The 23,915-nt window shown below is 42.0% G+C and overlaps 1 long non-coding RNA gene across 1 annotated transcript in view; it reads left to right on the top strand.

Annotated features, from left to right (window-relative positions):
* The window catches only part of LOC142047169 (uncharacterized), a 45,781-nt gene extending 24,946 nt beyond the window's left edge, over positions 1-20,835 (top strand). The window contains exons 3-4 of the long non-coding RNA XR_012656341.1: positions 11,550-11,683; positions 20,765-20,835. This is a non-coding gene — a long non-coding RNA (uncharacterized LOC142047169). The remainder of the gene's footprint in view (positions 1-11,549; positions 11,684-20,764) is intronic.
* Positions 20,836-23,915: the final 3,080 nt, after the last annotated feature.

The following is a 23,915-nucleotide window of genomic DNA, read 5'->3' as shown; positions in this document are numbered from 1 at the left end:
CTACCTGTGTTGTATCTCAGCTGTCAGTGAAATCCAGGCTTTCAGTCTCCACAGCTGTCCGACATCTAGCACCGCTCAGGACACTAAACTCACACAGGTTAAAAAGTTACATGAAAACAAACAATTTAGTGACACCTTGAAGTCTTCTGGATCTGCAGTAAGTAGTAACCATTTGAGTGCAAAGCTGCTCTCTGCTTAGTTCAGTCAGTTGTTTGCTAGATTTGGTAAATGGATCAGTGGGCTCCTTTTACCCCTCAAAAGCAATTAGGTTTCTTTAAGAAAACATGGCTGATTATATGTGACCCCTGAAATCATTCTGTCAGAGGTCTTACAAGGTTTCGTACACAGAGACGGCAGTGCAGTAAAGTGTTGTTTCAGGCTGACAGATATATATTTTTCTACTTGCAGCATGTTGCTCAGAAATTCCAGATGTTTCTGCCACTCTTATTTGACCTAATGTCCTCTCTGTGTGCCCTCTGAACAGTTGGGACTGACCCAGCATCCAGCTCAAACATATGGCTGCACTTGTGCAGACAAGTGACTCCAGAGCTGTTGGACTGCACCTGGTTAGGTTGCAATGGGGGAAGGGGAGGAGGTGGATCAGAATGACTAATGAAACAGCTGTGTGAACTACCCTGGAAATGAAAAGGCAGGCATTTAAATGGCTTTAAATAGCATTGCTAGCTCTTCCTCTCTACCACATTCCTTGGGGTTTTGCGTATAGTGGCATCCTGTTATAGTAGGCAAAAAGGTGTTAAAACACAGATCTTTTGGGTAGATTCCAAATGTGATGTCTTGTGGTGTGGTGAGAGGTCAGGAGGGCTTGCTGAATTACTGCTAGTCCACACACTGGTGAAAAACAATGGTAGACAGCACTGTTTCAGCTGGCTTGAAGCTGGTATTGCAACCAGATAATTCAAAATATGCTTGCAAACAGCCTGAGACAGTTGTGTGTGTGGACATACCATGTTGCAACAGCAAGACGTGGCCTTATATACATTTAATAGTATAACTAGTGCTGGGTTGTTTGGCACCAGAGTTTTGTTTCAGCCTGTTATGACCTAATGGGCAGCAGTGAAGCTCTGATCCAAATTCAGTTTTTCCCCAGAGTTCAGCATCTGCATCTTTCCTAGAGTGGCACCCAGAATTGGACACAGTTCTCCAGCTGAGGCCTCACCAATGGAGCATGGGACAATTACATTTCACAACTTAGACACTCCTGTTCACAGGTGCCAACTCTGTGGGTGCTCTGGGACTGGAGCACCCATGGAAAAAAATTGGTGGGTGCTCAGCACCCACTGGCAGCTCCCCATGACCCCGCCCGGCCCCCTGCTCCAGCTCACCTCTGCCTCTGCCTCCTCTGTGAGCCTGCTGGCCCATCCTGCTTCTCCCCCTCCCTCCCAGCGCTTGTGCCACGAAACAGCTGATTCGCAGGGCAGGGAGGGGGAACACGGCATGCTGGGGGAAGAGGTGGAGCTGGGGTGGGGATTTTGGGAAGGGATCCAATAGGGGCAGGGAGGAGGGCGGAGTTAGGGTAGGACTTTGGGGATGGGGTTGGAATGGGGGGGGCAGGGGCGGGGATGGAGTGGGGCCTGGGCGGGGAAAGGGGCGTGGGGGTGCGGGCACCCACTGGCGCCGGAGAAAGTTGGCTCCTATGCTCCTCTTAATACACCCCAGAATGATATTAGTTTTTTTTTTTGCAACTGCATCACAATGAGGGTTAAAATTCAATTTGTGATCCACTATATCCTCAGAGCTTTTTCGTCAGTACTACTGCCTAGCCAGTTGTTCCCCATTGAGTAGTTGTGCATTTGATTTTTTTCCTTCCTCAGTGTAGTGCTTTGTACTTGTCTTTAATGAATTTCATCTTGTTGCTTTCAGACCAATTCTCCAATTTGTCAAGGTCATTTTGAATTCTAATCCTGTCCTCCAAAGTGCTGGCACTCCCAGTTGCCAATCTTGCCAGTGTTGGTATCGCCTGCAAATTTTATCAGCACACTCTCCACTCCATTATCCAAGTCACTAATGAAAATATTGAATAATATCAGATGCAGGGCTGACCTCTGCCCTTCCATCCCCCAATCCACCTAACTGAGGCAAATTTTGAGTGAGAGAAGAAGATAAATACTCTGTTCTTTAAATAGCACTTTTCATCTGAGGATTTCAAAGCACTTTACAAATGTTAATTGAGGCCTTGTGAAATTATGCAGCTTGCCCAAGGTCACATGGTGACTCAGCAAGTCAGCAGAAGAGCAGGCTCAGGTGTCCTGCTCTAATCTTTAGGTAACACTTTCTTTGGTTTTGCATGATTTAATGCAACAGTCAGTAAGAGCTGGACTCTCAAGGATTAAGATCAGTGCACTGCCATTTTTCTTTGAGAGAGACATTTGAGGGTTCTATTTTTGTTTCTTCTATTTTTCAATTCACTATTTTTACACGTGTCTACACTTTCTATTTAATCATATGAGGTCTGTTTTTTCTCCTAAGCATTTCCATTGTGAAGGTGCTTCCGAATCTTTTCAATGAAAAGAACCAAAATATAATTTTTGTTCACGTACCGTACATAGGCCAGTGAGACAGTTGTGAACTGAAGCTGAGCCGTCCGTTAGGGATTTGAATTTGACCTCATTTGCTGAAAAGTCGGTTTCGCTGGAAATAGAGCTGCTGGGCACCATGTCTTATGTCCCCTAATGACTTTGTGAATTCCTCCTTTTCTGTCACTCTGTTAGTAAATATTCTCAGGATGCACCTCTGTAAAGCCTGAAGGCCTGAATAAGTATAATAACCTATAGGGGAGCCACACAGCTAGAGTGACATAGCAAAGAAACAAAGAATAATAGAAGAAAATAACAAAGAGCTAGGAGCCAGATTTAAAAAAATCTTTAGATGCCTAAAGATCCAGATAGCTGCCCAGTGGGATTTTCAAAAGCACCTGGGCACCAGAAGTTAGTGCCTAGGGTGTCTCTCTGCATCTTTAGGCAGCTAAACCCCTTTTCAAAATCTGGCATTAGGCTACTAAGCAACATTTTTCCAAAAAACATGTGTCCCTCACCTTGCAAAATGCTTCTGGTTTGGAAAACTTTCTCATGTAAATGTAGTTTCTTGTGAGAGGTACCAGACTGACAGCCCTGCAGTGAGGGAGGCTTCCCAGTATAGCCCAGTCTCCATTGTGAATGGGAGGACCCACTTCTAGTGTGTGAGAAGGATACAGCTAGGTGGGAGCTGAGCGCTCGGCACCTCACAGGATCTGGCCCGAGGAGTGAAAGTAATGTAAAATTCTTACCGGTACGGGGCCCTGGAGTAAGTCCCCGGAAGGGGCGGGGCCTCAGGCAGAAGGGGTGAGGCTGGGGGCCTGTGCTGCCTGGGGCTCTGGCGGCGATGTAAAGGGGCCTGGAGCCCCGGGCCCTTTTAAATCGCTGGTCCCGGGGCAGCTGCACACGTCGGTGGCCAGGGGGCAACAAAAGGGGCAGCAATTTTACAGTGCTGCTGCAGCAAAGGACTCTTCTTAAAGTGCTACTGCGCAGCGCTTTAACATCACTGCGTATGGGCCAGTACTGGCTTCTTACCAGTACACTGTACTGGCGCACTTTCACCCCTGTCTGGGCCTCAAACTCTGGCCTTTATGCTGAGACTGATGACAAAGGTGTCCACAGTCTGTGTGAGGGGGTATTTTGTGATTATGGTTTCTGCCCCCTAGCAACTGGATCAGATCAGCAACTAAAATACAGTGGGAAGAGGTTATTTCTCAACAATTTCACAGTGACTGTCCTGCCCAAAAGAATTGTCTAAGAGGGACTTCCTTTTATTTTCCTTCATCTATGTGTGCTTAAATTTAAGCATGTGTTTACATTCTCTGCTGAAGTGAGCTTTAAATCCTTTTATTCAGGACTCCTGGAATCCGTAACCAGTTTTTCACCAGACTAAGTGTATGACTTAAGTTCTCTGGGTGAAATTCTGGCTCCACTGAAGTCAGTGGGAGTTTTGCCATTGATTTCAATGGGACCAAGATTTCACCCTGTATCTTAGTCTCCACAAGAAGGTTGTTTAGTCTACAGTCTTGCTTAGTTTTAATCTACACAGGAAAGTCTGGAAAGTATCAATCTAACTAAAATCATATAAGCCCCACTTGAACTGAAATGGGAGTCTACACAGGGTTTACCAAAGCTGTTTAAAAAACACATCTTGAAATAATGTAAGTCTATGTGTAGACAAGGCCAGAGTTGACCCATGTGTACTGGGGAGGCATACAGTGAAGCTGAATACACTTACAGCACTTTGAGAACCTCAGATGCAAGGCTCTACATAAGTGCAAAATGTGTATCTATTGTTATAGTCAGCTTTCACTAGGGTGACCAGATGTCCTGATAAAATCGGGACTGTCCCGATATTTAACCCTTTGTCCTGCGTCCTGATCAATGCACGGTCAGGATGCCATTTGTCCAGATTTTCAGGTAAGGAGGCGAACGGAAGGGAGGTGCTGACTCCGTAGGTGCTCCGGGACTGGAGCACCCACAGGGAAAAACTGCAGTCAAGCTCGCCCTCCTTGCGTCCTTCTCCCTTCCTCGCCGCAGCATGCCACATCCCCACTCCTCTCCCCTCCAGCACTTCCCGCCATCTAACAGCTGTTTGGCAGCGCTTAGCACTCTCCAGGAGGGAGGGGGAGAAGCGGATACGTGGCGTGCTCAGGGTAGGAGGTGGAGAAGAGGCAGGGCAGTAGCGGGGACTTGAGGGAAAGGGGTGGAATGGGGACGGGGCAAGGGTGATGCAGAGGTGGGAAGAAGTGGAGGGTGGCTAGCACTCACCTGGCAGAGGGGAAGTCTGGGTGAGTGGCGGGCAGGGGAGCGAAAAAGTGAGCGGCGGGCAGGCAAGCGAGTGGTGGGTGGGGGACTGAGGAGGGCTGCAGCAAGCCAGCGGCAGGCTGGGGGATGTGGAAGGGCATGGTGGAGGAAGGAGGGTGAGCAGGGAGGGGGCAGGACTTGGGCCAGAGTGGGGGTGGAGTCTGGGAGGAGCAGGGGTGGACTGTGGGTGGGGCTGATAGCACCCCAATATGTCCCGATATTTTAGTGTGGTGATCTGGTCACCCTAGCTTTCACCTCCAGAGGCCTGGTCTGGCATAGCTTAGAGCAGTGGTCCCCAACCTTTTAGTGTGGCAGGCACCGGACGACTAGCTGCCGAGGAGCATGATCGCCGGACAAGCAGCCACCGAAATGCCGCTGAAAGCGTCGTCATCAAGAGACATTGATGCCGCCAAAAATGCCGCCAAAAATCAGCGTCATTTCGGCGGTGATGCTTCCTGGTGTTGCCGCTTCTCGGTGGGATTTTAGCGGCTGCTTGTCCGGTGGCCAGTAGGTGGGTGCACATAGATGCCTCGGCAGGCGCCATGGCGCCCACGGGCACCACATTGAGGACCCCTGCCTTAGAGTGCAGCAGCATCCTTAGCTGCAGAGTTGAACAGAGTTGAACAGAAAATAACTCCTCTTTGGGTTTTTTTAGACCATCCAGGGACAATTGTATATAAGGATGATTTAAATAAATAAAATATAGAGAGGGTTTTGTGTTTTCTTACTTCTATAGTTTTTAGAGTAACTTAATCTATAGAGCCCTATTGGCTTAATCCCAATGGAATTGTGCAGGCCTTTTCCTATAGAGGCATTTTCCCTTAAAGATAAGCCACCCTGAGTGTAGAGTTTGAAGTGCATTGACAAAGCTGCTGGGTGGAAATTTGCATAATTCCTATCTGCTTTCACTTTCTGGACCTCAAAACTTCCTGATGAAAAGACATCAGGCAACATTGCGTGTAAAAAGGAATTTCTGAACAAATATATTTTTACTTTGTTTAAAAATTCCTTGAGTTGGTTTCAGGGTTATTGCCTCTAAATTCCTCCCAGTGGTCAGCATTTTAAAGAACACTCAACTACTAATAAACACTGAAGATTTATTTACAGCTTATCGTGCATCTGAACATCTGTTTCTCCATCACTATGAGGTTCTCTTGCACTGATTTAATGCAATTCCCTACACCAGGGTTAAATCAAGTTGAGAGGTTCTGACCATGAGCTTCGTGCCGTGAAGGCCTATTCTACAAAAACAACTCAGCAATGGAAATGTCTGACTCTAATTCGGAAATAAACTAAGTGCAAGGGGAAAAAAAGGGGGCCAGCCAACCTTGGCTTGGGTTTCAGCTTCAAGACTTTTAGTTCGAAAGGAAGGAGCTTTAATGTGAAGAAAATTACTAGAACAGACCAATTCTACCGTTGTGTTGTGTATTTTTCACCCCCTTTCATCCATCAAGTATAGTCTTATCATTCTTTTCCTTGGCTGGACTTCAGGGCTAAGCGCAGAGTTTTGAGGGGGGCTTGTATTTTTTTTTCTGTGGGTATTTAATAAAGCTTTGTAGTGTTCCATGTTGGCAGAAGGGCAAATCATAATTGTAGCAGGTGGGGGTGGGAGGGGATGGTAACCAAACCCTCAGCAACTGATTACAGGAACTCACTGGCTGATGCCTAAGCCTTATTCTGGTGGCAATCTGGACTTTAGGAACCTGTGTTTAGAACCAGAACGAGGTTTCATTACATAACGTGAACAGCCCCTTTAAACATAAAGGGTTTATATGCTACAAGCCTAGAACAGCATTCTTACATCACAGCTGAGGAGCTTTGAAGTCAAGGGCACAGTAAATGTTTATTTAATTTCTCTACAATTTTATAAAATCAGACAGAAGCAGAACTTAAGGAGAGGCAAGTAAGGGACAACCACACTTTCTGCACCTGACTTTCAGAAGTCTGTTCCAATTTTGCACCTATGAATAACTTTTGGCTCTCATGCCGCACTTGAAGTTATAGCATTTGATTGTGCTAAGTGCTGTAAATACACTGGCAATTATCTACACTGCAAAGTTGTGCCTGTAATTATTTGTGGGGGGCGAAATTGGATGCAAAAGTGAGAAGATCAGGGTCTTAAGGTTGTGCTAAGAAATGTTAACTGATGGAAGTTCTGAATCAATTTGGGGTCATAACTCTGCAGAGTTTGTGCAGTGCTGTTTCCCACGATATTGACCAAGTTAACTCCAAATACTGGTGAGGAAAAGAATTAATGCTTCCCTTTGACAGCAAATGCAATTTTGATGTAGCCTGTATCCCGTTACCTGCCAGTTAAAAAAGCTCATTCAAGAAGACTGGGGCAATACAGCGTCCTATTCGACCAATGAAACCTGATGATCTTTCTCCCCTTTCCATATGCTAAAGAGAATTTGATCTGCTTTGACTTGTTTTGCACCAACTTCAGTGAATACAGTAGGATGAAGATGAGACAGAATGCAGGAACCTTTTAACATCCAAAAGCATTTGAAGATCACTGGGCCTTTCCTGTCCTTGAGAAAATAGTAACACAGAGGACACCTGAAACAACAACCTCCTCCCCTCCTTATATCTTTGGTGAAAGTCACAAATCAACCCCCCTCTTTTGCTTCTTTGCATTCCTCCCATTTATCAAGTCAGTTTTTTGTTTTCATTCCACTGCACCAGGCCAAGTCTCTGAGAGAGGCAGGAAGTGCTGTAATCAGAGGAATGTTTCTAACTTTAGTTCTTTTGACTGCAGTGACAATTGCCATATTATTTTATTTAAATAAACTTCTCCTTTTACTGGAGTGTGAATTAGCCTCTGTATCAGGCATTACCCTCTATAAAGAGACGAGTCCAGGAGACTTGTTACCAAATGGTACAACTGGGGCTTAGGCAGGAGAATACTTTAATTCAAAAGTTCTTAGCTTGTGTTCCATCTTAGCTGACAGTACTACCAGAATTGTACAACCACATGGGGGCTCCATGTTCTCTGGACAGCAGACTGAGGGTTTGATGGATATGATGGTCTCAGTCTTGGATGGATGGCAAGACTCCATTACTCTGACTTCTGTTGCATGCTGTATGTTGCTTGAAACTGCACTTCAGGGTTTCAGCCAGTCACCTGCAGGGTTCAGGAAGATTTTTTTGTTTTGTTTTCTTTGATGCACAACTGGCCTTATGTATTCTGGATGGTTGTCTTTTTCTTTCTGTCTTTCTTAGCATCAGGGATTGGCCACACCTAGGTATAGGACATCTGACAAGGTGGACCAGTGCACTGAAGTGGTACAGAGAATCCTTTTTCTTTGATGCTTGGCTGGTGTGTCTTGCTCAGATACTCAGGGTCAAACTGATTGCCAGATATGGGATTGGGAAGGAATTCACCCTTCCAGGTCAGCCTGGTGTTATAATAACTGCTGCCAGTGAAATGGGAGTTCTGGCACTGATTCTGATAGGAGCAGAGTTGTGTCAACACAGAATACTTTTAACTAATACTAAATGACTTATCCAAACCTAAAAGTAAATAATTGACAGGATCAGGAATGGAACCAAGGCAATTCTGACCCTCTCATCCTCTGTTCTGATCCATAGACTAGATTGCCTCCTCTTGCAAACTGTTCCTAGAATTATACCTATTGATTCCATCCATTTGTTTTAAAATGATTGTATTTTAAAGGAGGAGTTTGGATGTGTACATATCCCCGACCCCTGCTTCTGTTAACTTTGAGTTCAGAAACTTCTGAATGAAAGAGGGAGACAAAAGAAGAGGAATAGCCAAACCCTGAATACTTGGAGACAGAAGTGAAAGGGAACCCTCACTCAGAAGATACTGAAAGCTCTTGGAGGAACCAGATAATCTCTGTTTAGGAGTGTAGGAGAGGTGGGGATGGTGAAGGGGTCTGCTGGGTTGATTTCTCAGCAGGTTGGCATCCTTCCTTGGTCCTGCTGTGCTTTGGCCCCTGTTGCTTGCTGTCCTGGAGGTTCTCAAAGCAGCAGCAGATTGAGCCTAATTTCTCAACCCCTCTCATAAGAAGAAGAAAAAAAAAGTAGCTTTGGGAGTGAAGACTAAGGGATGTTTTTCTCTCAAGCAAGTTATTGACAAACAAGCTGGCCAAGCTGTTGCTTTTCCATTCTTTCTTGTCAGTATCACTTTCAGATCTTCTGGCTTTCACATCCTGCCGAGGTTGCAATTCATACAAAATAGCAAGTTCATCAAAGAGAGGATAATAAATTAAAAACAAAAAACCTGTTTTATGACACGTCTTCAAAGTGCCTTTTTAAAAGTTCAAAGGACATAAAGAAAGGAGGAGATCAAAATCAAAGGAAGATGGTAGAGAAAATTAAAGCCTTCAAGGAACTGTATATCACGTTTTTCGGAACACTTTCAGTGCCAAAATCAAAAGTGTTCACAGCAGAGGGCTTTCTGTTTATGTACAATTAATGCAAGGGAAGCTGATTGATTGATTTGTTTTTTGTTTACTTGTGGAGGTTTCAAAGTAGCTCAACATAGTCCATGCAGCTTTTACCTGTGCTCACTGGTAACAGGTGCCAAGCATTACGTTTTATTCACCTTCTTGTTTGTCTGAAATTCAACTCTGATCAGGGAGGGCTCTGAGTCCATTGCCCTAGGCCCAACTGGTAATTGTTGCTATGTACCAGCTCATGGGTGTGGTCTGCTTTTTGAAGAATTGCTTTGTCTCAGGGGAGGGACAAAAATGAGACTGGATGATAATGCAATAGCTTAAGTTGATTTCTGTGTAGGATCCCCACACCTGGCTTTAATAGAACTCTGCTCCTGGCTTACCGATTACCACCCTTCCAAGTTTTCTAACAAATCAGGTTTGTATTTATTATAAATCTATCAGTAGGTACTTAGACAACCCTCATCTTCATAACATCTTAACACAGAGCCAGATTCTGTGGTCTGGGTTAAGGCAATTTCCAACTCCCTCTGAGGCAAAGGGATTTTCTTGCCTGAGCACAGACTGTAGGGTTTGCCCCTGTGCTAGAAGATGGAGAGGCAATATATCCCCAAACGATGTACCAGGGATTTGGGTTTGCCATAGGAGGCTTTAAATGCTAATACAGATAGGAGAGCGGTGAAGATGCCCTAATAAATTAAATGAATGGCTCTTAGTGTTCAGTTCTGCTCAGTCAGCTCCATTAGCTTTATAGCTTTTCTGCTTGTCAGAGAGACAGAGGTTCCTTTGCTTGGCCGTGTTCTTCTTATTAAACAATATGAAAAATATACGAAGTTGGAAAGAAGCCAAGCTATTGTACAACATAGGGCCACTTCACACCCGCTTTATTCATGGGTGTGGCCCCACTGAGGTCATTTGGAACCACTTCAGTGAGTGAGGGGAGCAGGACTGAAGCCAAATAGGAGGGATGTACCTTGGAAAATGCATTACTAACAATGTTGTATTACCAGTTTGGAAGTCTTTGTTTATATAGCTCCATTCTTGAGGTGGAAAGATTGGAAGGCAGCCTTGTCAGCTAACTGAGGAAAGGAAAAGGTAACTGTAGCACGTATCTGCGGAGGGAAGCAACTCAACGAAAATAGCAACAATTTTCTTGGTGTCCCTATAAATCTCTATAGAAGATGTACAGACTGTTCTCTGTTACAACCCAGTCTTGCACCATCAGGCATCAAGTGCATTAGATTTGTCAGGGAAAAGATCTTTCCTTATTTGATTGCTATTCAAGAATTTATGGGGCCAATACTTCTTTGCCATTTCTCTTATTGTTCTAAAATCCTTCATTTTGCATAGGTACAAATCACTGCAATTTGTTTATTAACAGCTTTGAAAGGCTGGCATTCAGAACAAACAGGATAGAAAACCTTTGCTGGGCACTTTCCTGTTTAATTCCTTCCACCTCTTTTTAATTTTGCATCTTGCTCTGCTCCCTGCTTTAGGCAGCCTTCTGAGGATAGTCGGTAAGGATGAATATATGAGAGTTCAAATTCATTTTGCACTGTGGATTTGAAATGTCCTGGTGGATCTGCACTCTAGTGTAGTGGGTGGTATTTCAGAGGAGAACTGGAGCAAGGAAAATTGTAATGACTTTTCTTTGTATAGTTTCTTTCACCCAGAAAGATTCCAACTAATTTTACAGAGTATTCAGTAATTGCTCCACCCACTTCTACTGCAATGGGCCCTCTGGGGTGGAATTCAGCAAGTGTTTAATAGCACTCAGCCACACTAGGAGAGTTTGCAACTTCATTTATTTGCAGTTATAGAGGGAATTTAAGGCAAGCAGAATATAATTCCTTGAATTGAAATCCGGTCTAGATACTGGGGCTAAGACTTGTACTGTTTCCCACTTTCCCAAAGTGACAGGTGATCTTGTGATCTTTAAGACACTTAAAAAAAGTGAACAGTACAGAGTTTAAGCATAGAAGTTTCTGGTTATCAGGGAGTAACGTACAGATTATCAAGGGGTGTGAAGTTTGGTTTAAGATCGGATGGTGTAAGGAATACATAATCTGCAATATCTCCGATTGGGGGTAAAAGGTTGATGGGTCAAAGTACAGGCATTGAGATATGAGGCTATGTTATTCATATAATGGCTATGTTCAGGTGTGGAGTATGAGTGGATATGATGATGAGGATGGATTGACCTTCATTTGGTGAGATTTAACTTTCAGTGAGTTTATGGTTCCAGTTCATATGGTCCAATGGAAAAAGTCTCTTTGTCTCTTTCTCGTAGTCGATGCACGATGTCGCTCCGGCTCACATCTCCTGGTACAGTCGGTGGCCGGTGATGTGTTCGATGTAGATGTCCTGGAGCAGCAAACCGCAGCCACTGGGAGCTGCGATCGGCCGAACCTGCAGATGCGGCAGGTAAAGAAACCGGCCCGGCCCACCAGCAGCTTTCCCTGCACAAGTGGCGGAAGAAGTTTGGGAAAAACTGCACTAACTTTTCACCTGTGGTGATCTGTATTCCAGTCTTGGCTCCTGGTAGGGGAGTCTTTCTGATCTCCTGCTGATACAACTAAGGACAAACACCACTGAAGTTGGTGGAATTACACAGCTATAAAACTGGTATAAAAAGGAAGTGAAGTAGCTGTCAGTAGTGAAAATGCATTGGGGCATCATTTCCCACTCACAGGTGCATGCTTGTCACAAACCCACAACATGAGGACCCAAGACTGCAACAGCAGAAAGTTTTTGCTGGTCAAGGTGTACTGTATGTGCATGTTACATAGAACCTGGCCCACATTATGTTTCATGTAGAATTTAGCTCTTTTTATTTTTAGAGACGTTATTTCCTTCTTCCTCTTTAAATTGAAAAAGGTCATGCAGATTCCTAAATGTTCTTCTATTTTCTTTTATATACGTATACAATTCTGTATTTTCCTCAATATTTTCTTTTAACTAACAGTTGCTGAATGAACTCTGTAAATGTGAATATAAGTCAAAGTCAATATGTATCATATGTCACAAACGAGAATAACAATGTTTGGAGAGGCTTTTTTGATCATATTTGAGGGGGCGTGGGGAAAGGTAAATTACAGACTTAAAAATGGGTTAATTTCACGAGATTAAGGGGCAGGAGCAGTGGGAAAATCCCACTTCCTACCCAAGGTAACACTCGTAACTTTCTCCACCTACACAAGCCACACGTACTCTCTGCGCTGAGCTGGACCATCTTTTGTGTTTCTCTGGAAAAAATGTAGTACAATATTTAAAGTCCATATGCAAAGGCTTCCACACGCAGCCCACACTCAGTATTTTAATTAATGTGTAACTCGTCAGAAAGGTACTGTCAAATAGCTTCCAGTCTGATCTATTGTACTGTGTTTGAAAAGTCCCAGACCAGAAGGGATAATAAAAGCAGAAAGACCCATCTGTTGGAATGATTAGTTCAGCCTTTGAATTTTGATCCTGTTTCTATTTTTAACAGTTCTACTCAAAGTGCTTTTTCCTGCACATCAATGACTAGTGTATGTTGGGTCTGTTCTGAGCAGAGGGCTGAAGACGAAAATGATGTTTCAAAACAAAGACTGGTTCTTATTGTTTTAACTGATTTAGGTTATTTGGAGGATAGGTCTTCAGAAGTCATTGGGAATTGTTGGGGCTCAGCATGTTTCAGAACTAGGAGTTTTGTCTCTGGCTGTTGTTTCCATTCTTTTGGGAGAGGGTCTCTGGAAATGGTGGGTAGGATGGTTAAAAGGCAAGCAATATGCTTTCCTGTTGGAAGCTCATTACCATGTTAACATTAGGGATGCAGAAAAGCCGCATGAAGGGCAATTATGTTATTTCCTAACTCTACTTTTAATCCACCCCAAAAATATGTGAGAAATGACACAGTTGGCCTTATGAGAAAGCCACTCGTGTGACTGGCTGGAGACTTCAGAGCAGAGGTGCCAAAAGAGTGGGTGAGAGTAGATTTGATCCAGAGGAGATGGCTGGAGATTCCAACTTTTTGTTTGAGGTAGACAAGACGAAGGCTGGACAGTTATCTCAGGGCAGTTTTGATGTTATCAAGTCAGATGCGGGAAGAAGTTGGACCTCAATCAGATAGAAACATCAGGATTTTGGCATATTTGTATTTCAAGTGTATGGCACTATTGAGTATATGGATATATCCATACTCTCTCTCCCTAATGAGGAAAGCATTCACTGGTGCCTTTTGGAGTTCTAGCTATAATACTACATTGAAACCTCTTTGAACTGAGGGACTATTCTAAAAGAACTAAGATTTTTCTCTTCTGCTATCTCTCCCCATCCCCATGAGACAGGATCCCACTCATGGTTGGTTAGTGTGATTCTTTAGTTCTTCCATATGTGCGTGTGGTTTTTTTTTAAGTAATTAGCGGCTATAAATAGCATTTTACAATTCCTGGCATTTCTCTTTGACATATGTACATGTAATTAGGCTAATAGCACTCGTTTGATACCGTTACAGAATATAAATTTGGGATGATTCCCACATGCCAAGATTTAAAGCAGTGGTTATATTGGTAGATTGTCTGCACCTGCAAGTGATCTAGTTAACATCTTACAATTACATAGCATCGATTAGCCACAAACTGACATTAAGATTACTGACAACAGTTAAAATGAGTTAAAATGGTATCGTGTGTCCCCACTAGTAAAGAACTGGAGAGCTGCACTACAGATTGTAGAATTCAAACAAGTCCTACAGTTTACCGCAGCTGTTAATTTTGCCTTTTTTACTGCAAGATCCTGCATGGAACAATGATGTCTCTGGGAAATCCACAGCTCAGCTACACATAGCAATCTGTTATTATAGAGTGGTCTGGCTGGTCTTAAAAGGGTCTCTTAATATATCAGGCAAATGAGTACATTAGCGTAGAGGAGAGTATTTTTAAAGGTCTGACCAATGTTCTTATTTGGGCTAGTCTCTCACTCATAATTTATGCCTCCGTTTTTTCTATAGTAAAATTGATTAGGGTCCAGAATAAATGACAAGTTTGTATATATTTGCACAAGCTCAAGTCAGATAGACCATCTCTCATTCTTTACCGTATATGTACTGCACAGAGTCTGGGGGAATCCCCCATTTTTTTGTATTTATAGTTGTGTGCGTTTTAAAATAGCTATGTAACCATAGATATCATATGTGATGGTGGTGGTATCTGTGTGATAAAAAATTATATTTATTGCACACCATTGACCCCCTTACCTACACTCTGTCAGGACTGCTTCAAACTGCTGAGTAGTTTCAAACAACCGTTTTGTTTTTAATTAAATAAGTAACTGCCAGAGAACCCATTTCCTTCTTTTTCCCTGCTCTGGAATTCTCCCTCACTTAGCTCACCCCACAACAGCGCCACCAACACATGATCCTTATTACCACAAGAGCTGAGCACTACACAGCCATTAACGTATTTGTAGGGAGTATAATTTTAGAGATGGAGAGCTGAGGTACAGTGGTCTGTCTAATAAAAATCCTGTGGTGGAGCAGGTAACTGAAACCAGGTCTCCCAATTTCTAGTCAGTGGACCAATCTGTCTTCCGCCCATCTGAGGCCTGGTGGTAGCAATATTCACTGCTACACCAATAATTGATCTAACTCTTATGACCTTGCACAGCTAGAAGGCGGGGGGAGGGGGGGGGAAGGTTTTTTGTTTGTCTGGTTGGCTTTTACCTCCAAAGAGATGAGATTCCCAGCTTTCCATGGGATTCACCAAATTGGATTCAAGCTTGGAAATATCTTGAGAGTCAGGCTTTAAAATCGTTACTTTATTTTGTAGAGAGAAAAATGACTTTTAGAGGTTTCTAAATATTATCCGCTAAGTGTATCTGAAGTAGAGTTGGTTGGGGATTTTTTGACCAAAGATTTTTGCTTCAGACATTGGTAATTTGTCAAAACAGAAACTTTTCACAGGAAAGGGTTGATTTTGATTTATTTATTTTGACTATATACATTTTGGAAAAAATAGTCATGAAAATTTTCTGGTTTTCTGGTTCAACGTGACTTTTTGTTTAAAAATGTAAGCTAATTTATAAAAAATATTTTAAATAAAAAACTGTCAAAATCAAGATTTTCAGCATAAAATGCTTTGATTTACCTAAAATGATATTGCCCCAAGATCTTTGATTCACAAAACTTTTCATCCCAATTCGAGATGGGAAAATTTTTTTCAATATCTTGAAAATTTTTGAGAGACCGGAAAACCATTTTCCCACTCAGTCTAATTTGAACAATCCTATACAGCTGGACTATTGTTAATGAAGACAGAGATTTTATAGGTGGCTTTCTAGCACTACAAGAATAATAACAACGGGGCTTTGTTTACTTATACTGATAGGTATGGAAATCATTACAAATTTATATATATATATATATATATATATAAATTTGTAATGATTTCCATACCTATNATATACACATACATTTTTTATTTTTCCCCAGTAAAGAAACCCAATAGTGTTTCATATACTGTCTCTGTTACAAACCTACTGTGGTGGAATTGCTGCTCTCTAATTACACTGACTCTCCTAATCCACTACAAACTCTCCCTTTCTAACAACCATACACCACAGTGCAGCACAGAGATGTACATGTATCAGCACATCCAATGTGTACCCACCAATTCACCCACACATCACTTGCTGACCTCTCCAAAGGAACAACTTACTAGGCTTCTGTAACCTAAATCCTAGAAACATCTTCTGGAGCTATCTCTAAGGAGCTCGGAAAATATTTTTCTCTAAACAGTAATGTTCTGCACAATTGGCTGCCCCAAGGCTCGGATACTGTTCTGGCTCTTCAGTCAGATGGTCAGGACCCATAAGAATATGAAGGTGGAACATCCATTTCAAGGAGTCCGGAGAGATGTGACGAAATGCCCAAAAGTGGCTGGAGAGCGGAATAGATAGTCTCTTCTCTTTTTAATGTTATGAGTTCACTAACAAAGTGAGAACATTAGGCTTTGGATTTCATCTTACCTCAGGGACAAGCCATGGAACCTGACTTCCATGTGGTTGAAGCCCATAGTAGTGTAGTGCCCATGGTCAGTGACTGCTGTAAATAAAGGAGCAGAAGTGACTTGTTTTCTGGAGGCCAGCATCCTTGTCCTCTGAGTGATTTGCCATGTGACTGCTTATTTGTATTCCCACGACACAGAAACTTGCTTTGTAAATTTTTCTAATACCTATGACAGCAACCGTGTTTTCCAACTTATATTAGTAGTAAGGCCAAATCATGCATGTGTCCACTTTATTGAATTAAATACTTGGGGAAGCGTATGTGTCTTCCAAGCCTGAAGCGCAATAAAATAATGCCAAGCTCTCCTTCCCCCACATCTATTTACTCCTTCAGTAACTTCTGAAAGACCTATCTGTTCCATTTAGCTTTTAGCCTATAATGCTTGGCCACGCAGTCCTTCATATTATGGCAGGGAGGAAAAGTAGTCTTGAGGGAAAGTGTGGGTCTGTGAATGAGAGTTGGGAATGGAACCCAGATTTCCCTTCACAGACTCCCTGTTTAGACTTGGGCAAGTCACCTAAATTCCCTCTGCCTTGGTTTCTTTATGTGCAATAATACTCCCCTACCTCCTGAGGGGGGTCAAGCTTGTTAATTTCCTAATGCTTACACAGGGTAGAGACATGACGGTCATTGCATAAATACAAAGAGCTTTTATCAAGGATTGGACAGTTTGCAGTGGCAATAATAATTGCTTGAAGCATTGCCAGGCCTGAATGCTGAAAAACCAAGAACCAGGGCCCCAAAAATCATGAAGCTGGCTTAAAATCATGATCTATTACAAAAATAATATATTTGGTGGTTTTTCTTATTTGCCATCTGGTTTCTGAGTCTTAAGAGTGCACTTGAGTCACATTTGTAGCTTTTCTCTGCAACCATGAATGCCAGAAACTTGGGGATGGGATGTTAAATGAAAACTGAGATCCTCACACCATCATTTGACTGCAGGAACGGAGGATTTAAGAAAAAAAACACCAAATATTGTGAGCTTTCGTGGGTGAATACCCACTTCGTCTGGGTATTCACCCACGAAAGCTCACGCTCCAAAACATCTGTTAGTCTATAAGGTGCCACAGGATTCTCTGCTGCTTTCACAATATTTGGTGTTTTTTTCTTAAATCCTCCGTTCCTGCAGTCAAATGATGGTGTGAGGATCTCAGTTTTCATTTAAAACTGCGTCTGACGAAGTGGGTATTCACCCACGAAAGCTCACGCTCCAAAACGTCTGTTAGTCTATAAGGTGCCACAGGATTCTCTGCTGCTTTTACAGATCCAGACTAACACGGCTACCCCTCTGATACTTGACACAAATATTGTGAGACTCGCAATAAAACTGTGAGGGGGCAACACTGTAATTGTATCCATTCATACCTTTAGCTTATAAGCTCCTCTGGGCAGAGACTCTGATATTTACTTATAATAAAATACACAGGATTAGTGAGGTCACACCCTTCCAAATGCAGGAGGCAGGCTTCCTAGTACAGAATGTATCATCTATGTAAGAAAGGCCGTGTCTACACTAGCAAGCTTACAGTGGCATAGCTGTACCAATGCAAATGCGCTACTATAAGATCGCTCATGTAGCCGCTCTATGCTGATGGGAGAGAGCATGCCCGTCGCCATTATAAAACTGCCTCAACAAGCAGCAGTAGCTATGTCGGCAGAAGACACTCTCCTGTCACCATAGTGCTGTGCACACTATTGCTTATGCCAGCAAAATGTATGTCATTCAGGGGGGTGTTTTTTCCACACCTCTGAGCAATGTAAGCTTTGCCAACATAAGTGGTAGTGTAGCCCTGGCCAAATACTTAGTTTGTTCAGAAGGTGGTAGGCTCTTGCCACCCAGCCCTACTACAAATGTAGGAATCCGTTGACTGTTAATCCATCAGTAAATGTAACAGAGTAAAATCTCTTGAAGCCTGCCTAACTCAGCAATTGCAGGAAACCTTTCCAGTAATGAATTTTCAATGAAACGTTTTCTAATTATAGAAAATTATTTTTGCAAACGTTTTCTTGGAAGGGACTCTGAAGCTATGCCCAAAAAGATGGAAGGGTGGGATGCAGACAGTGCCTGGAAAAAAAATTCAATTACATGCAAAATGTATTTATTATCAGACTAGAAAGCAAGCCAAAAACCTGGTGCTGGTTTCTGGGCAGACTGTATTAAGGCTTTGTTTTAGGTGTGGCCCCTTAACTATTTCTTACAACTATCTTTAAGTGAAGGGTGAATTCACACATCCATTTGAATGAATTTTTAACTCAACCCATAACAAGGTTTCACCCAGCTCATAACTATATATATATATACAGGAGACAAGGATCCAGGTCTGGATCATATATCAGACACTCCAGGACTTGGATCTGGGGGTTTGGTTTGGCCTTTAGAGAGACTGGGAGCTAGTCATAATATTTGTATTGAAATCCAAATAAGAACTTCCCCAAGCACCCTTAGGGTATGTCTACACTGGAAAATTCAAACACTGCCATGGGAATGCTCCCAGGGCAGCGCTTTGAAGTGCGAGTGAGGTCGCGCAAGTGCTCGGAGAGAGCTGTCCCAGCACTCCTGGTATTCCACCTCCACGAGGGGATTAGCTCCGAGCGCTGGGAGCCTGTCTACACTAGCACTTTAAAGTGCTCAGAATTGCTGCGCTCAGGGGGTTCTTTTTCACCGCCCTGAGCCAGCAATTAGAGCGCTATAAAATGTAAGTGTAGACATACCCTCAGACTCCGGAGAAATTTGGATCCAATTCTGATCTATATAGATTGGGTCCATGTCCAACTTCCCCATTTGAAATACAGGGGAGTTTAGGTAATACAATATGGGTACTGTTTATGTGCATAGCATTGTCTTCCTGGCTCTTGTGCTTAGCAGAAGAATTTAATTAGAAACTAACTGTGAAACACCCCAACAATAGTTATTATAATTAACTATAACTCTCTCTCTCTCTCTGTGTATGTATGTGTATAATATATTAATATCAGGGGTTCTCAAACTGGGGGTTGGGACCCCTCGGGGTCACAAGATTATTATATGGGGGGTCATGAGCTGTCAGCCTGATCCTAAACCCTGCTTTGCCTCCAGCACTTATAATGGTGTTAAATATATAAAAAGGTGTTTTAATTTATAAAGGGGGTCACACTCAGAGGCTTGCCATGTGAAAGGAGTCACCAGTACAAAAGTTTGAGAACCACTGTATATATATATATATATGGAGAGGGGGAGAGAGAGAGAGATGTATATGATTCATATTAAGCAGCTTTAATGAATGTTTGCTGAGTACTATAGATAAACAGGAGTTATTTTTATTTTTAAAAATACAGTGTTCACAGTATTATTAACTCCAAACAATGCAATAGCTCTACGGCAAACTGTAGTGTTGTGGACCATTGCTGTAGAATACTGTGGTACTTTTTAAAATATGGTGCAGCCTTAGTTACCTGAATCTCATGGAGGGCACAGAATAAATTTGGATTATGAAAGTTTCAGATAATAGAAGGCACTGACAATACAAGTAAATAGATATTGTGGGACATAAACCTGTTTTGGATAGCAAAGAGTTTGGGATAAATGTGATTCAGATGATAGAGCCAGGTTTGGAACCCTATTTCCATGCAATCTCTTAGCAAACCCCTGAATGCAGCTTCCAGGTATCTCATTGTGATTGCTCTTTATTACACCAGCTAAGAATTAAAGATCGGTCACTTCTTTTTAAAGTCCGTTAAGGTAATTATACCACCATCTATTTAGCTGCTGAGGAATTTACCATTCAAGTAGATAGTGCCCTGCTTCACTCGAGCTGTTTAACAGTCCAACAATATCACATTACCCAGATTGTATAAAGAGTATGAATGATTTCCGCTCACAGATATCTAATGGAGGTATCTCCTTACAAAGCCCCTACTTCAGGCCAGCTGAATGCCTTAGCAGTGCCTCAGAAATCCCACAGCCCTAATCCCTTTAGCAACAAAGATCTGTTTCTTTGCTTAGCATGAAGTAGGCCTCAGAGGCCTGTGTGTGCCTTGGCCTGTAGGCCAGAAGCCTCCTGTTTACAATTTCCCTATTCCTGTTTTTAATGTTGTTCTGAAAGCAGCCACAAAGGGCTAGTTTTGTCCAGCAGGAACAAGGGAACTATTAGAGAAGGACGGAGGAAGGAAGGAAGGGAGATCCAAAAGGAGCAGCCCAGGAGGGATTAGCATACACAGCTGTTCCCTTAGGGAGAGGAGCTTTATGCTTTTTTATAATTTCCCTCTCATTTACATTTTTTAATATCTTGTTTCCTTGTCTCCAACTCTCCGTTTCTTCAGTATCATCCACCCATTTTATTGGATTTTTTTTTAAAAGGCATATTTGACCATTGTGCTTTTGGGCTGCTAGGTTAAAGCTTGCAGTTTATATCACTTGTGCCTCAGCTTTTTAAGCTGTCTTGCTTTCATTGCTCACACCATATCTGTGCCTCTTCCGACAGGCCTGCTCTCCCCACTGAGGAGGAACAGTCCCATGTATGTATTTATTTATTTATTATAAAACAAAATGCAACGGAGCCTCACCAATTCATGCTAATAATGGGGAGACCCACTGCTGAATGTTGCCAGTTAGCAAGTAAACAAACCAACAAACAGATCTAGGTTTCTGCACCACTTTATCGGCTTTGTTCTTGTATTCAGCAAGGATAGATCAGTTCACTATTTATAATACTGATAGCCAATTGGTACTGTAATTTGCAAAAAAGTGATGAAATCTTAGTTATCAATATGACACCTCACTACAAATCTTTGCCCTTAAATCTTTGCTGAGGAGTAGGCAGAAACCACTGCTTTTGTGTGTGCAATGTGCCATTTTTGTGTGGAGTTGGTTAAAAAGCTCACTAGCAGCATTTTTTACCATTTTTTCATTCTTTCCATCAAAATGCTCGCCCAAGACCCTGATCCTGTAAATACTTAGGCATGTGTTTAACACTGAGTACAGGAACAGTCCTATAGATTACAACGGGACTATTCTGCATGATTAGAGTAATGCATATGTGTAATGTTTGCAGGATCAAGGTCCTATTCCACTGGATTTCAATGGGAGTTATGAGATGTATCTCTAATTTTCTCCCCAAATGTCCCTGTTTACAGTGGTCAAATGTTGGCAATTATGAGTGACTGTCTTTCTGTAAAAGTCATAGCGAGGTGCATTCATGTACTTACTGTAGCTTACAAAATGATTTTCACGCACATCTATGATCATTCGTGTTAAGCATTTTAACTATATATATATTTTTATTGAACTAAATTAATATAACAGCAGCTGTTTTCTTAGTCATAAGAGGAGAACTCATGTATCTGACCACATATTTTTATGACTTTGCATATTGGTTATTTTCAGTGCATGCGAACAGCCTGAATTTCTTTTGTGAAAGCTACAGCTGACCCTTCCAAATAATGAAGGTTTTTTTTCTTTTTTCCGTAGAAGAACTTTAAAATGGGCTTGATTGAAAGCCCATTGAAGTCAATAAAAAGAATGTTCGCTGTATCCAGAATTGCAGTCCACTCATGGCAGTACACAGGAATAAATCAGGGCTTGAATTGTACTTCAAAAACTATGGTGTTTCACTATATCTTAGCTCAGTGTAAGGGTTCCCACTGAATGTCTACAACTTTGCATGGAACTTCTTTAAAAGGTCTTTGAACTTAAAATATTAAGTTGCTTTTAAGGCACTGTATCATAGAGCGTGTTGGAATCGAATGCTGGCCGCAAAGTTTGCATGTACTCAGGATTGTTCAATGCTTTTACATTTAACTTGCTTTTGTGAAAATATCATTAATGTATCTAATACAAGCAGAGTGTTTTGTTTTCTTTAATAGGACTTGAGTAACAGAGAGCCAGGCTGTGATGAACATTCTGCCGATTCACTCGGGGACATCCAGCCTAAACCCTTTCTTCCTGCCCAAAGTGGAATTATCATTAACTCGTAACTAGTTTTCAAGAGGAACATTTTTTGTAGGCTGTGGAGTTCTGCCAAGAATTTTTCAATTTTTACAAATTAAAATAGTCTAAACTAGAGGCCAACAAAAATGCACTTACTCTATACCAGTTAGCCAAGGCCACGTACCACAAGCACAGCAACACAGCCTGAGTTATCCCTTCTAGAATTGGCTGGTGAAAACACTTCCTAAAAAACCACAATTGCAGCTACTCTTATTACTCATAATATCCTTCACAGAGAAGAACTTGAAAATAATTCTTTAGAGAACCTAAGCTTCAACAACCCCCGGTAGACTTAGTTTTTGTGCAGTGCAGGTTTCCTTTGTAGGATTATAGATCTGAGACTATGATTATTGTGTTGATGAGAATGATCATTTTCTCAATCTTTATTTGCCAATGAAAAAATAATAACAAAAGGAGTAAAGCCTTTGCTTTTTCTTTTCTTGTGGAAATGAATGGTTCAGCAATATTATTTAACTTGCTCATCCAGGCAGAGAGAGATTCCTTTCTGTTTTCACCATGTATTTATTGATCTAACAAATATTATATGTATCTATGTATGCATGTAGAGTAAACTCAAATAGTATATTTTAGATTCTACTGGAGCTGTCTGTCAAAGCAATGATTTGTAGATGTATGACTATATTAATATATGGTGGGATTTTCAGTGTGGTGATTCTAAGGGAGTTACATGCCGAACTCACATTCAGTTTCAGTGACAGAGTCCCTAAGTCCCTTGGGTTTCTATGAAATGTCAAACCTTAATTTATATTTCTCAAATGATAGTACGTCTGTTGCACTTGCATGCTTACACCGATTATGATAAATGGAAAAGCTAATTTATAAGCAATGTCACAATTTTAGGACCTAGGGTGAAAACATGATCTGATTGAAATCAACTGCAAAAATCCTATTGATTTCAGTGGAACCATCCAGTATTTCACCCCTAGTATCTCAGGACATTTTTGGGGATAATAGTGATTGCTGTGTATCTCAGCTCTGAATCTTTCCTTTCGAATGATATATTGCACCCATTTCTAGTGCTGTTAGGTCACAATTAACTGGAGCTTTTACCTAGCATTGGTATGGGACTGAAAATTGCCCATCCTGCACCTCAGACCAGTGTAATCCTGGTGGGAAATTTCACATTTGATGGGGAAAGAAGCAAATAGTTTTCTAGCACAGTTTTTTTGTTGTTTTTTTTTAAAGATGGCTCTTTGAATTTTCTCAGGAGATTGGAAGTAGACCCAGTTGAGATGGATCTGGGGCAGAGTGCATTCTCCCCTAGCCCATATTTAGAATTTTTAGCCCAAATTACACTGGTGGATGCACTAAAAATATGACACAATGGAGTACTCGTAAGAAACTGATCTTTATTTACAGGCACCAGTCGCTTGGCATAGATCAGGGTTACAAAAGGTTCTATCCCTGTCACTTGGCAGAGGTCATTACCCAATCACTCCAGTGGCTTCTCTGATAATCTGAGGCCAGGTCTACACTGCGACTTGAAATCGGTTTAATGGCTGATATACCGATTTAACGCTGTATCCGTTCACACGATGTCGTCCTTAATATCGAGTTAACCGCCTCCTTAAATCGATTTCGGAACTCCTCCCAAACGAGAGGAATAGCGCTAAAATCGATAGTGA

The sequence above is a fragment of the Chelonoidis abingdonii genome, chromosome 7 (assembly GCF_003597395.2).
Source record: "Chelonoidis abingdonii isolate Lonesome George chromosome 7, CheloAbing_2.0, whole genome shotgun sequence".
NCBI lineage: Eukaryota > Metazoa > Chordata > Testudines > Testudinidae > Chelonoidis > Chelonoidis abingdonii.
This window is presented reverse-complemented; position numbering and strand designations above follow the sequence as displayed.